The 14,558-nt window shown below is 33.1% G+C and overlaps 1 pseudogene; it reads left to right on the top strand.

Annotated features, from left to right (window-relative positions):
* Positions 1-10,601: 10,601 nt before the first annotated feature.
* Positions 10,602-11,944, top strand: LOC119632463 (annotated as a pseudogene).
* The last annotated feature ends 2,614 nt before the right edge of the window (positions 11,945-14,558 follow it).

The following is a 14,558-nucleotide window of genomic DNA, read 5'->3' as shown; positions in this document are numbered from 1 at the left end:
ACGTTTGATGATCATCAAAAGCGATTGGTGGAGAACTTTGCTTTCTGAGATCAATTTTCAATTCTCCCTTATCCTTTACTAGCAGACTTAGCAAAAAGAACAAAAAAAAAAAAGGAATGAAAGGAATACAATTTGTTTGTCAATAAGATTCAAAATTTCTTAAATTCCCTCAGCAAATTGTCAGACAGTTGGATGATATCTTTCATGGCAAATATTTACCAGACCATTTTGGCCTTGACTCTTAACGAAATCATTTTAAAAGGCATTCTCTTGGAATGCGAAAAACTCAAATTATCCGAATTGACTTGATTGGCCCGACCGATCCTATATTTTCATGAATTTTTCGCACACCATACACTTTAGCTTATCATAATTTACTCGCTCGTCTTTCGAAATCCGGTTGTATTTGAAAGTCTCACATGATAGTTAACGTTGAAGAATTCAATAAATAAATATTCGACAATTTTCATGTTCATAAAATGTAAATTTATTTGATAACTTCCAACATAAGCCTTGAAATGAATATGTGACCCTTGCACCCGTGCAGTCGACTACACTCCATATACACATTATGTGATATACTATGCAAGCTAGCGAGTACTGGTGCGTCGTGGCCGTTATTATCTGAACACTTTATTTAAACGAGTCGATTGACTACATATCTAAATTCAAAAATACATATACATACTCTCCTATAAGGGTTAGATAGATAGAGGATGTGAATCTTTGGTTAAGAGCTATGCTAAAAATAGATTGTAGCTCATGAAATTTAAGTCTGCTTAAATTTGTTTTGCAAATATTTGTCACTGAATTGGAACATACATCCGGCGTCCAATATATTAAAGATGCGATATCACATAAACCAAAAAAAAAAAAATATATATATATATAAAAAAAAGAAGAAAAAAAAAAAAACTCTAATAACAAACACGTCATAACTATTATTATCTCTTTGATAAGAAAATAAAAACACAAAAAAAAAAAAATAAATAAATATATTAAATTTTAAAAGATTGTCTAGGCATAAAATTAACATAACTTTTAGCGATCGAATGCAGTAAATGGGTCAATTTTTTTTTTTTCCTTGTAATGCTTAACACTTTTTCATTTTTAGTAAAAGTTATTATGACAGTCATCTTTGCATTTTTTTTGGATAAGTTAACTTGATTACGAATATCGCATATAACGACGACGACAAGTAGCGAATCATATATTGTCGGACCTGACTGTCTAAAAAGCACTTCTACCTGTTTTAACCAATACCTTTTCTATACTAAACGGTTATTGACCCTTCAACGCTAGTTAATTCTTATTCAGGTACATATACGTTTATGGCACGTACACATATACATGCATACGAGCAACATGCATACATCGGTGCGTTCAACAAAACAAGAATATCAATGTTTCAGTTTCAAGCCGAGCACCACAAATCATTATCGTGATCAGCTGAAAAAACCATTTGCCAGCAATATCATCAACAGCGTGAACGCCGAATTCCCATGATTCATGTATAACTGAGAAAAGAAAATAAAAATAAAAAAATATATAAAAAAAAATAAAATGTAAGAATATAAAAAAAAAAAAAAAACAAAAAAAAAATGAAAACGAAACATATATAGATATATGTATGAACATGTGTAAAGCGTATACGGAACACAAGTAAATATTCACAAATATCGCCTTTGGAGGGGTCTTGCAGTTTACACGTGTATAAATCGTTTATACATATGTATCTACTATAGGCGTACATATGTAATCGTCGCATCTACATATTTTGTATACAAAAGCATATATATATATATATATATATATATATATATAGATATATATGCGCATATGTATATATATACAATATACAATATACAATATATAATCTATAAATGTATATAAATGTACCTGTTTTCGTTGATTTTTTTTTTTTTTTTTCGGTGGATAGCGACGCACAGAGTGCATGCCGGTCAATCGCCAAAATGTAAGATGTTTTAGTAAGAGTTGCGACAGCGAACGGTCGGTCAATCAGAGTGCAAGTGTTGCAGTAACGTTTGGACAACGTTCCAACATTTATGACAATGGGAAACCTAAAGCAGTATATTTTGTACAAATAAACTGACATTTATTTGCATGGACGCACGAAAGACAACAACTAACTCTTCGCCCATATTTCACAAACATACATTGACGCATGTAAGGTAAGACGTTGTTGTCTCGAAACTTTTTCTCTTTTCTCTTTTTTTTTTTTTCTTGCCTTTTCGTGCTTTCGCGTTTTTCCTGCGCATATATCAATTTTAATGGGATGTAGAGGAGGTGTGGCGTTACTAATAATTGCATTCGCAAAGTCCGATGTAAAGAATTTCGTTCAACTCCTGCGAAAGCATTCGATACAGAAATGTGTTAACAAAATTTATTTCTTCCATAACTTTTCAAAGCAATCAAAAGCGATAAACGATACAATTTAATATTGATGCTTAAACGCATTACCACTCAGTCACCAGCTTCGTTCGTGTTTAAAACTAAAATTACTGACAGTTTGTTTAAACTTATTATTATCATTTATTCATTTTTTTTTTTATTTTTTATTTTTCTGTCACAAAGGGTCCAAGTTCCATCTCCTTTCTTTTTTGGCCAATTATTACAATCATAAATTTGACTGAGTTTGTCACAAGTATATTCCATAATCCATAATTTAGAAAGGCTCTCGCTATCTACAGGTCCACAATCGAGAAGAAGATGAGGCAAGCTCGAAAAAAATCAAAAGCTTTTCATATTTCTTTCAATCACTCGCGATTCGTTGAAGATATTTTGGAAAATTTGTAGTAGGATGAAGAATATGATAACATGTGTTCGAGTGAAGTTGAAAATAAATTAGAATTCGAATTATTATAGTAAATCGATCAGGGATCACTTGTTGAATATTTATATATAGATATTTTGAAAAGATTGCGCCACAAACTCATTTGTAAGGGCATCAAGAATACGATTACTTGTGTTCGAGGAACTTTGATACTAAGTTAGAATTCGAATTATTATAGTAAATCGATCAGGGATCACCTTTCGAATATTTATATATAGATATTTTGAAAAGATTGCGCCACAAACTCATTTGTAAGGGCTTCAAGAATACGATTACTTGTGTTCGAGGAACTTTGATACTAAGTTAGAATTCGAATTATTATAGTAAATCGATGGGGATCACTTTTCGAATATTTGTATATCGGTATTTTGGAAAGATTGCGCCACAAACTCATTTGTAATGGAATCAAGAATACGCTAACATGTGTTCGAGTGAAGTTGAAAATAAATTGAGATTCGCATTATTATAGTAAATCGATCGGGATCAGAATATTTACATATTGATATTTTGGAAAATTTTCACCTTTCGTCATATGTGATAGTTAGACTAAGTATTTAGAATTGTGCGCAACTGCAACTGACGATGACGATATACAATATTATTGCTGGTAGCAATGTCATCGGGTTAAAGTCGCATATTGCGAATACATGTAATTTCGGGATGGAACCAATTAATGCATTTTGGCATGTGAATCTTCCTAATCTCTCTTGTTAAATGAATGATTCCGAATTAAAATATTGAAAGAACGAATAAATGAAAATAATGTGGAATATGGCTTTTCGCTTGTTCGTAATAGCGAATGAAAAAAAAAAAAAAAAAAATGGAAAAACGAATACAGCGACGTAGAGATGACCAAAATCACAACAAGTGTATACTCGTGAATTTACAATATATAATATGTGCAATAAAAAGTATATAACGCTATAAATTATATCCATATTTAGATGTTTTTAACGGCGACCTTTTAACTGAATGCCATATTTACTATATATATATATATATATAAATATAGTACTTAGGCCTTCATTTCATCGCAGTGCTTACATTTCTATTGTAAGCAAGAAGTAAAAATGAAAATGAAAAATTCATATTAGGTTAGAATCTGTGATAAGCGTGCTAATGACTTATATATAAATCGTAATTGCGGATAAAAATAGAATTGGAAAAGTTTTGAAAGGCGATGCTGGCGAAAGAGTTATTTTTGTTTAATTTCGGATTTCATTTCATTTATCATCGCATATACTCCTAATAATAATAGGTTATATCTGGATGCGCGCGCTCGTGCACACACACACACATACATACATTTGCGTAACATTAAAGCATTTATGCGTACAGGAATATTTTTAGCAATCATAATATATATTTGTAGATAAAATGTAAAAAGTATCGCCAAACATATCGTCATTAAAAAAAAAGTGCAATTTCTCTATCCGCCATCATATAATGGAAGTTTCGAGATCAGAGATATCGTACAGAGTCGTAAACAGTGTTGAAAACATTTAAACTTGTAAACTTGGAATCGATTTAAAATTTATTACAAATATCGCGCCAGAGGCATCTTAAGATTATTCAGTAATCAGTAAGTCACTTAAGAAGTAAAAAAACATTAGCATATGATCCGTAGGAATAAAGATATTTTTAATCTGTTTAAATATTCATTATGGAAATGATCGGATTTGGTCAAATGAGAGCAAACAATTTTTAAATTATGTATATGTATATATATATATATGTATATATATAGATATATATATATTACATCGCGATACAAATATGTTGAAGGAGCTGACGGCCAGGCATGGTGGGGCGTTATTTTCTCAATTAATAAAATCCTTTCGCGGAAATTTCCGCAAAAACATAGATACCACCTTACAGTGTGACATGTGTCAAAAATCTGTAAGCTCTAGGGCTGCATTAAAATTGCATATGTTAACGCATAGCGCAGACTTGTGATCATAACGCGACATAAAATGAGCCATGAACACAAAAAAATGTACCAATGACCTTATCGCGATTACACATCGGTTCAAAGTGTTCCGTATCAGGTTAGTAGAGGACACCTGGCATTTTATATAGATATTCGAAACATTTCCGAGTTATTAATTGATTATTGGTTTTGAGGACAGGACAACTCACTCATAACTCACAATTTATTAATTATTTAGTTTTTTTATGCAGACTTTTTATTTTTTACATACTATTGTAAGCAATGTCGAAAGTTGTTATGGGTTTATCACTTCGCATCAAATTTGATCATAATGCTGATAAGATTTTTGTGTTTCAAAAATATATGCATCAAACAAATCCTATCCTAATTGGGTTGATTCGGTGATACATAAATGCTCTCAATATCTGTTGTCAACTGTTAATCGGGCACTGTTGACCGTATATCAAGCATGAAACATGAAGTGTCCTATAGTCAACATAAAAATGATGATAATTCCGTAAAAATTACATTTTTAAATTAAATTCAGTTTGAAAATATTCAGTTCAGAAATAATAAGCTTGTTACGGTTGCTTGTTTATTGTGTTACCCTACCCGTCAAGTTTTAGCGACAAGTTTTATGCAAAGATGGATTGAAATAGAAATGAAACGTAGTTAACAGTTAATTTTGGATAGATATGAAATTTTTTAAAACCGCGAAACTGTTTTGGTTTCTTCTAAAGAAAAAGATCCCGGCAAAGGTATAATCTAGCAGATATAAGTAAATAATTGCGGAAAAAATATAATGCACTATCCATATGGCGATCCGCGCTGTCAGTTGCTTCAAAGTATTTGTATTACGATATTCGAGACATGGCGCGTAATTGATCGACTGGTGATTATTGCAATCAAAACTTGTCTATATGTTTATGTATATGTTGCTTATAGCAACAGTAGTTGTGTTTTGCTGTGCAATACTTGTAGAGGAAAAGATTTATAAGGAAATGATGTGAAAAGGATGTATCTACTCTGTATTATTCACTATCACATAGCAATACGCGAAATTTGTAAACGCTTTAGTTAGCTTAACGGAGCTGATAGTCTTACGATTATCAGATATAGCATCTCTGAGCCACAGTTCATGGTATTGGTAATGGATAGATTCAAAATTCTATATACTTGTGCTAAACGCGAAAGCATTTTGCCTTGTGGAACGACATAATTACAATTTTTAGCAAATGTAATAAGTTTTTGCTTTGGCCTCACTTGAAATTGAAAAAAATTGACCAATTAGCGGATTACTGCAGACAGAAGCCAAAATACCGAAAATAATATCCGATATACAGATAAGTATATACATAAATATATATGTAGTGCTATGTATATCTATTTATAATGTTATAAAAAAAATAAAAAATAAAAAATAAAAAATAAAAAAACACAAGAAAATGTCAAAGACACTCACGAGGATGACGAGGAATCGATTTTTCGGCTGACTCAACAAATGCTTAATAGCCAAGTTGTTGATAAGGCTTCTGATTGGGGGGCCAAAAGCATTCCAAATCCTCAAATTAATAAAAATATGTGCTTATAGTAAACAGCGTAATTTCTTTGTATTCGTTTAAACCTGTGAAAACGCCGAGGACGAACTATTGCACATCTCTTCTAATATTATATATATAGTAATTTTCTTATGAATTTCTCAAAAGTTTTAGGTAGAGTTAAACTAAAGTGTTCAGTTCTCCTTTCTGCGCTAATAATTTCATTAAAAATAATGATTTAAAAAAAAAAAAAAAACACCTTCAAAGCTTTTATTCCAAGATCTTTTACCGGATTTATCCGGAATTATTCGTAATATCCGTACAGAAGTGAGATGTAAATGAGATTATTAAAAACCCGGTACCCACTATAACCATTAAGCCTGCCATTAGGCTTCGGAGAAGGCATTCTAAAAATTGCGAAAGAGAATTGTGTCCTGCCTGAATAGAGACCAGGAGTTGGCTATCATCACGATTATGGCTCCAAAGAAGTCAAAAAGAAGTGTTCTTCAAATTACTTTGAATATCTGGGTAATAATTCTTACGATGAGAATTTCCCTCTATGGAGGAACTTGTTCACCTTGTCCGCCAAGAGTGATAATGCGAATGTTAATAAGATTCTAACAAAGAAGACATATAATGCAGTCGTTAAAAGGAAATCTTTTCTTTCCCAACTATCTCACAGGTCACCCCAAAAGCCGTTTGTAGCAAGATCTCGCCGACCCGTGACTTCTAATAATGGTTTGCGTCCTTCGAAATTGGAAAAATTATTATCTGCGGTTAGAGAATGTATCCGTCCGATGATCCGTCCGAATCTTATTAATGAGCTTGAAGAACGTCTTATTGTGCTAATTCACAAGTGCCTAGTACTTAAAATATGGCCCCTTTTTTGCAATATAACATGAAGAGTGTTCACCATGTAACCAATTACATTTCATCCACCAAATGTCGTGATGAGAAAGGTGTGTCAATTTACGACATATACCCTACAATTATGCTATCGATATTGTTATTATCCGAAGCACGAATCTTAAACCGAATCTTTTCATAGCATCATGCTGCGTTCCATCCAGCGTTGATGTATAAACTTTTCGTGATCAAATTCAGAGATTTTGCGAGTTTCTTCTTCTTTCATGGTGAACAAAATGTGATTCTAGCTGATGATATTAATGCTAGGCATTGATTGATTAGCGATCAGCTCTCTACCAACAACGGGTAAGATCCTTGTAACTGCTATGTGCCAGCAGTTGTAAAGTTTTGAAATAATAGTAATCCTACCTCTCACTGCAATCGGAGTGATTGCACGACGAGCAGTCCCCTGGATCTAACTTTCTCTAATTCAAGTTCATTTCTCGCAAATTCCTAATGCACCGTCTGACGCTCCTTCTAATTTATCATTAATTCAAACTGAGTTCAAGCCAAGGTTCTCAAACTGAGATCAAGCCAAGTTGAACCAAGTTGTACCGCGGTATTCGACGAAGCAGTTGCTTGAGCCCCCTGTTCTTCAATCTATACGCAATTAGTTTACATGGTCTTCAGGACGACAATACTCATATTTTTCAATATGCAGGTGATTTCTTAATTGTATCTCCTGGTTCATCATTCTCAGTGGCTGTGAATAATCTCTCGATAAATGCTAATTTTTTTTTTTGATACATCTACCGATCTTAATTTCTTCTTCTTTTACTTTCATCCTAGCAAAACAAATACTATTTATTTTGCCAAAGATTATAAACAAGTAATGAGACTCTTTACCAAAGGAACTAAAGTCAATCAGGTGATATCTTTTCGATTTCTTGGTAGAATTTTAAATGGCAGCCTAATACTTCGTGGGCATTATGAGGAAATCTTTAAAGACTATCAATCCAGATGTGGTACCATCAATCTCATGATTAACAATCATGTCAGGTTCGCCTCTCACAAGAGTCCACGGGGCTTTAGTCATATTGAATATACTCAGCCTACAGTCGTATAATTTTCCAAAATATATTGAGAAACATATACAAATAGTCGAAAATAGAATGTTGGAACGTTGTACTTGACTGACCCCCTCAGCTCGTCAACTTACTCTCAATGTCATTTGTGGTGAATGGCACGTGTCCGAAAGAGTTCGTTTTTGCACTGCCAAGGAGTTAATTAAGGTCAAGATGATGAATCCTTCCTTTTTTCAAAAAGTTTTATCTCTCAGTGATACCGTCTCTTGCAGGTAGATATTTTTTTATCCTCTCTGGAATTTTGTTACCAATAAATGTAGAGCCTTCATGAAAATCGTTGAAGCGATCTTTATCGCGAAGTAAAATTTCAATCTTTCCCGTATGAGGATCAATTATGCCAAGAAAAGGTATGATATATATATACTGCCGACAGTTCGATTGGATGTAATGTGTATAGGTTCTCGGTAGTGAATCATCTGTCTAACACAACACATATAAAGTGAAAATCGCGGAGGAACTTTATTCCAGTTTTATTGAATTGCTTGCCATTAGCGTTGCCATTGCCAGGTAACCATTATGGGTGGTCATAAAAAAATTTGTCATTTTTTTTGATAGTAAGTCTCTCTCTTATTCGATATAAATAAGAGATGCTTATAATGAATATGTCTTTGATGGACACATAATGTTATATGAATCTCAAGTGTATGACTGTTACCTTGGGCTTATTGGGATGCCTGGTCATTGCGCCATTTATTTAAATAATAATAAACTGACATTTATGCAAAAAGGGCTAAAGTTGATGGGACGATTCGATTTCGTCCTCCCAATGAAGCAATACGGGCAATACGCAACCCCAATAACTAAACAATGAATTGTGCTTGTTAAATCCAATCGCCTTTTCTATAAAATAAGTCTCGCATTTCAATTTAAATCCTTGTTCAAAGGCTTCCTTGAATTCCTGGGGCAATCAAAATTCTTTATTGACTCATGAATGATCATACTTATGATAAAGCATATTGAAATATTGATTCGTGCTATACCATAAGACATTTGTGAGAGTTTGCATTATCACCGAGTCACAGGCTTGACGGTTTTACGAATTCTTTTAGCTTTTTTAAATTATATATGATCGTCTCCTCGATCTCTTTGCAGCAAAAATATCTACGTCATTTCGGGAAACTATTTATAAGTTTATTAGAAAAGTGAATTAATTCATCTTTTTAATGCATGATAAATTATTTTCTTTTTTAAATTTTTTGCGTTGAATCCTTTTCTATTGCTATAGCATCACTTCTTTGTTTCCAGCCAAAGTTTGCGATACTTTTTTCATATCACTTTTAACAACTCAACAATCTACAATTGCACTTAACATATCGGCTTTAAGTATTACGGCCGGTTTTTTTTTTGTTTTTTATATATATTTCTTGTCAATAATTACTACTGTTTATTATCTGGACATATAAGCCACAAATTTATTGGCTTGGTCCTTCTTAACTCAATATCCTAAAAAAAAAAAAAAAAAAAAAAAAAAAACATATATATAAACCTAATGTTATTTAAATATTTGCAAATGCTGCGTCAGGCAAAACTGTTTAAATCAATTAATTCATCTAAAGCGAAATTTGAATCAAAATCTGATTGAACAGATTGAACTTAAGAGAGCAAGAGTCCATGACATAACCTGTAAAGTGGGCAAAAATTCTAAGAAAAACCATCCAAGCTAACATCAACTGCTGCTACTAGTAATACTAATATCCCAATATTAAATAAATAGGATAGTGATGCGAACAGGTTATCATGCCGGGATGCAAAATATCATAATGAAGTACAGATGGATGGATAATGGAAGTTTTCATGGCATAACCCATCCCCATAAACTGGGCAAAAATAATGAGGTAAACGGAAATTGTTGTGTCCGGAACTCAATACCATTGCCAATTATTGACGACAGCTGATGGAAGTTTCTATGACATAATCTGTAAAGCGGGCAAAAATGATAAGGAAAATAAAAATTTTGTTATATCTAGTGTAACGTGAACAGCTGCTGGGATACTGGGTATACTGAACGGGATACTGAAGTGAGTAGATTGTACTACTGGAATGCGGTATGTCATAGTCAAGTGTATCGTTTATGAATGGTCAACGCGATATGAATTATGAAAAAAGCAAAAATTTACTTATATCTCGGCTAACACCAGCAGATGCTACTATTGCAGCACTAAATAAACGAGATAGTCGTGTGCACACAGTGTCAGGCCGGAATGCAAAATTCAATGGCCAATTTATCGGGGCTTTAAGGTTGACTTACGCCCACACGGATGGTGCTGGTGAAATGACGCAAAAAAACTATGATTAATTTAGCGGATATACCAGCGCCTCCGTCCGCCAGTTTCGTCAGGTGTTGAAGAGACTGCAACACAGATTATAAATGCTCTTGGAGAGCGAACATTTGCTTCTATCGGCTTAGGAGGCTGGTCGCCGGTTGGATTGCTTGACAATTGTATGAAGTTTTTATATGTAACTTGGGATTTCCCTTGTAGCTGCAGCTGTAGTCTTAGGAACGGCGGTCGTACGTACATTAATATTTCCTGAGCAATTGCATGCCACAATTACAAGCGTTGCAATTGAAAATGACTGAAGCTCGTCAATTGGATAATGCTATCGACTCTGCGCGTTACGCTAAAGAAATGATTGTGTTTATGAAAGAGAAGGACGTCAACCCATTAAAGAATATGATTGTGCCTCTTGCTCAAGCGCCGCTATTCATAACATTTTTCATGAGCTTAAGAGCAATGGCTAATACACCGGTTGAGTCAATGCGAAATTGTTTACTTTTTTCGTTTACGAATTTGACTATAACCGATCCCACTTTCTTGCTGCCCATTATATTACAAGTGCCACGTTATCTTTGACGATAAAAATTGATACGGCCAGTGCTCATTTGTCTGGACAGAATATGTGAACAATGAAATATATCTTGCGAGCCTTGCCAATTGTTATATTTCCGTTCAACATGAATTTTCCGGCGGCAATTTTGACGTATTGGGCTTAAAGTAATTTCATATCATTGGATCAAGTAAGAAAGAAAACATGTTGTCCGGTGAATGTTAATACTAACATACATTTATTAGATGGCTGTTGTAAAAATTCACCCGCGACCTTGCCCATGAAAAAGAGAAAGTTTGTCGAGGGCATGAAAGACTGAAAGAGTTAAGAATTCCTTTTTGTTGCAGCATCAATTACTCTATGATTCATTTTATTTGATTAGTTTGGCAAAAAAATGAAAATTGCTAAGGAGATTGAAGAACGTCAGCGCATGGATGAGATACGCTTTTCGCAGAACCGTAGAGGTTCTCATGCCGAAACATACCAGTATGACCGCACCAAAAAAAAAATTCTTTTATTATTGTTTATAGGGGACGTTCGTTACATTTATTGTAATACGTTGCGATTAAAATTTTCGTTTTCCCTCCGCATTTTCTACGTGTTTTGTTATAATTACTTGACTATAACGGGGCAGTAGCTCCTTTTTTCTTATAGATCTTTTTTGTTGTGTTCAAATAGATGTCGTGAAAAGTTGTTTACCTCAAGTGAATAATAATTTTTATAAAATTTTAATTGCTTTCTAGCGGATCTTAAACGCAACGACGCTTGGTCATCATTTTTCCGTGACATCAAAAATAGTCAATAAAAGAGATTTGCTTTCAGGGCATTTGCTGAGAGGACGTTTAAGGAAATTTTTTCACTTATTTAACTGAGTCAATAAAAGTCGTCCTGAAGCTTCTACTTTTAAACATGTTTTTCTTAACTCTTTATTTCACTAATTAATCAAGAAAATTGTTTGTATATATATATATATATATATATATTTAGACTGATGTATTGATTTATTTGGGAAGTGCAAACATGATCGGGAGCAAAATCGATCGTCTGAATTTAGATAAACGTCATTCATTATTAAACTTATAACTTCATGTGCTTATATTGGTTTATCTCTCCTCCTCATCGGATCGTCAATTATTGATGAAAACAAACTGATCTATTATTATTATTATTATTATTATTGTTGTTATTATTATTAATTTCGCCAGAGAAATAAATTCAAAGACTAAACTCTTAAAGCACTAGTATGCATCTGAGGCTATCGGCTTTTTATTAAAAATTCTACTGCACGTGAGATTCGAATTCGCGATCATTGAGTGGCTAAGTCAAGATTCCTCGCCTTCGGCGACTCAGGCGGATAAGCTGATCTAAAAATTGACGAATATATAGACCCCTTGAGAGTCTTATTGCAGTCAACGAATAAGTGCATCTAAATCGGATCAGAATTCGGTTTATAAGTCCGCTAACTAACTTTTTTTTAGGTATTTGCCGACATACTCTATACTATTCTGATAATCCGTAGAATTATCTATGGGAAAAACTCATTATCGTTGTCGCAAGTGCACACACTTTTAAGCCGAAATGATTTACCCATAGTCGCTCGTCTCACATTACCGTACCTACATGTATGTACAAAGGAAATGATCTCAGTGAAAGGTGAAATTTTGTCAGTGATTTCTTATGGGGCGAATGTTATATTGAAATTTTCATATTTACTAGAGACGCTTTCGTCGTCTTATGATCATTGTCCCGTCAAGATGTAGGTATAGATTGGCATACGTTTTCAAACCGCAATAGGAATCAATTGCTTCGCATCATAAAGCATTAGAAAAACCAACGAGCAACCGGTATGTGTATACCGATTTGGTATACCCTAATCCTTAGCGTACATCTATCTATTTTGTGAAATTTCTGGAATGTTTCTCGGTGTAAGCAAGTCCTCATTAGTCGGACTATGCTATGTCGATATAGAAATTTAGCAGATATTGATAGAGTTGAGGGGAAATGCGTTTATTTTGTTGCTACCTTTGAACTGTAGATGCTTCTGTGTTATATACATAATCGGTGCTGGTGGGTATCGCAAGTGAATCCAGTGCTACCAAAGTGAATTCACGCCCTGAGCATTGTGTTTTCATAAAGCAATTGATGACAACATTTAATGATTTGCTTATATGTACGTAGTGTAGATTATTCTTAAATCTATGTACGTATGTATGTATCTATGCAAACGAATGTTGCTGTCATGTGTATCACTATTATATAGACCCGCTCCCAGAGAGTGAATGTTGTTTGGCAGAGAAAATTCTTATCAGTAAATACTTGTGCGTGCACAAATGCACTGTCAACTTGGTGCGGTATGTAGTACGTTAGCAGATTCATAGATAGCTCTCGGGAGAGAGGCAGACTGCAGAAATGAAGAGAGCATAAAAATGTAAATAAATTGAGCAAAGAAATCACTATAGTAGGGAGCCTTATTTATTTATATATGTTGAATGTATCTACGTACAAGCATTAACTGCATACAATACACTAAATGTAAAATATTTTAAGCGATTATTTGTTTAGTATACGTGTATGTACCTGTTTTTCAATTTACAACAAATCGTTGTTATATTCATGCGAATTAAGTGCTGTTTAATGTTGACAATTTAGATAATGGCAGGACACTGGTACTAGCACTATAAGTGCGTAATAATGGCCAGCTAGATTTTTATGTATGTTTTCATTTTTCTTTAGAACAATTTTCATACAAAATTACATCCTCATGTATCTATCTCTATGTTAAATTTAGTGATTGTCACGAAAGAAAAAAAGCACACACGGTATAGGTATAATTATAAATATATTTATAAATTTGTATGTATATACAAACATAAACTTATATGTACATAATATTAATAATAATAATAATATTAACCGATATTTATAATCTTTAAAATAGTCTGTAGGACTGATCGCTTGCTTTAGTAAACCAAGTATGTACTTATTTAGATATGTACTGACGTGCGTGTGCGTACACAATGTGCTGTGCATATCTGTTTGTTTGTACTCTTAAAAATATGTACTTATTTATGTACATATATACATATATATGTATATTTCCATATATATATATATATATTTATGTATATATACTTGTGTGTGTGTGTGTGTGTGTGTGTGTTTGTGTAATATTTTAAGAGCATGACTAGTACTATAGAGAGTATTTCAATTTTAGTTTCAAATTGGTTGCAAACGTGTTTGGTCGTATGTATCTAGCGGGTGTTTCGGTGCTGGTACCAAATGCGAATTGTATTTAATTTTCTTTTTTTTTTTCCATTTGTTTTTCTTCCTTTTTTTTTTGTTTCTGTTTTTGCATTTATTTTATTATTTTTTTTATTCTTTTTTTTTTTTTTTTTTTTTTTTTTTTTTTTTTTTTTTTT

Source organism: Glossina fuscipes, unplaced genomic scaffold, assembly GCF_014805625.2.
Source record: "Glossina fuscipes isolate IAEA_lab_2018 unplaced genomic scaffold, Yale_Gfus_2 1, whole genome shotgun sequence".
Taxonomy (NCBI): Eukaryota; Metazoa; Arthropoda; class Insecta; order Diptera; family Glossinidae; genus Glossina; species Glossina fuscipes.
The sequence above is the reverse complement of the archived record's forward strand: the minus strand, read 5'-3'. Positions and strand labels throughout refer to the sequence as shown.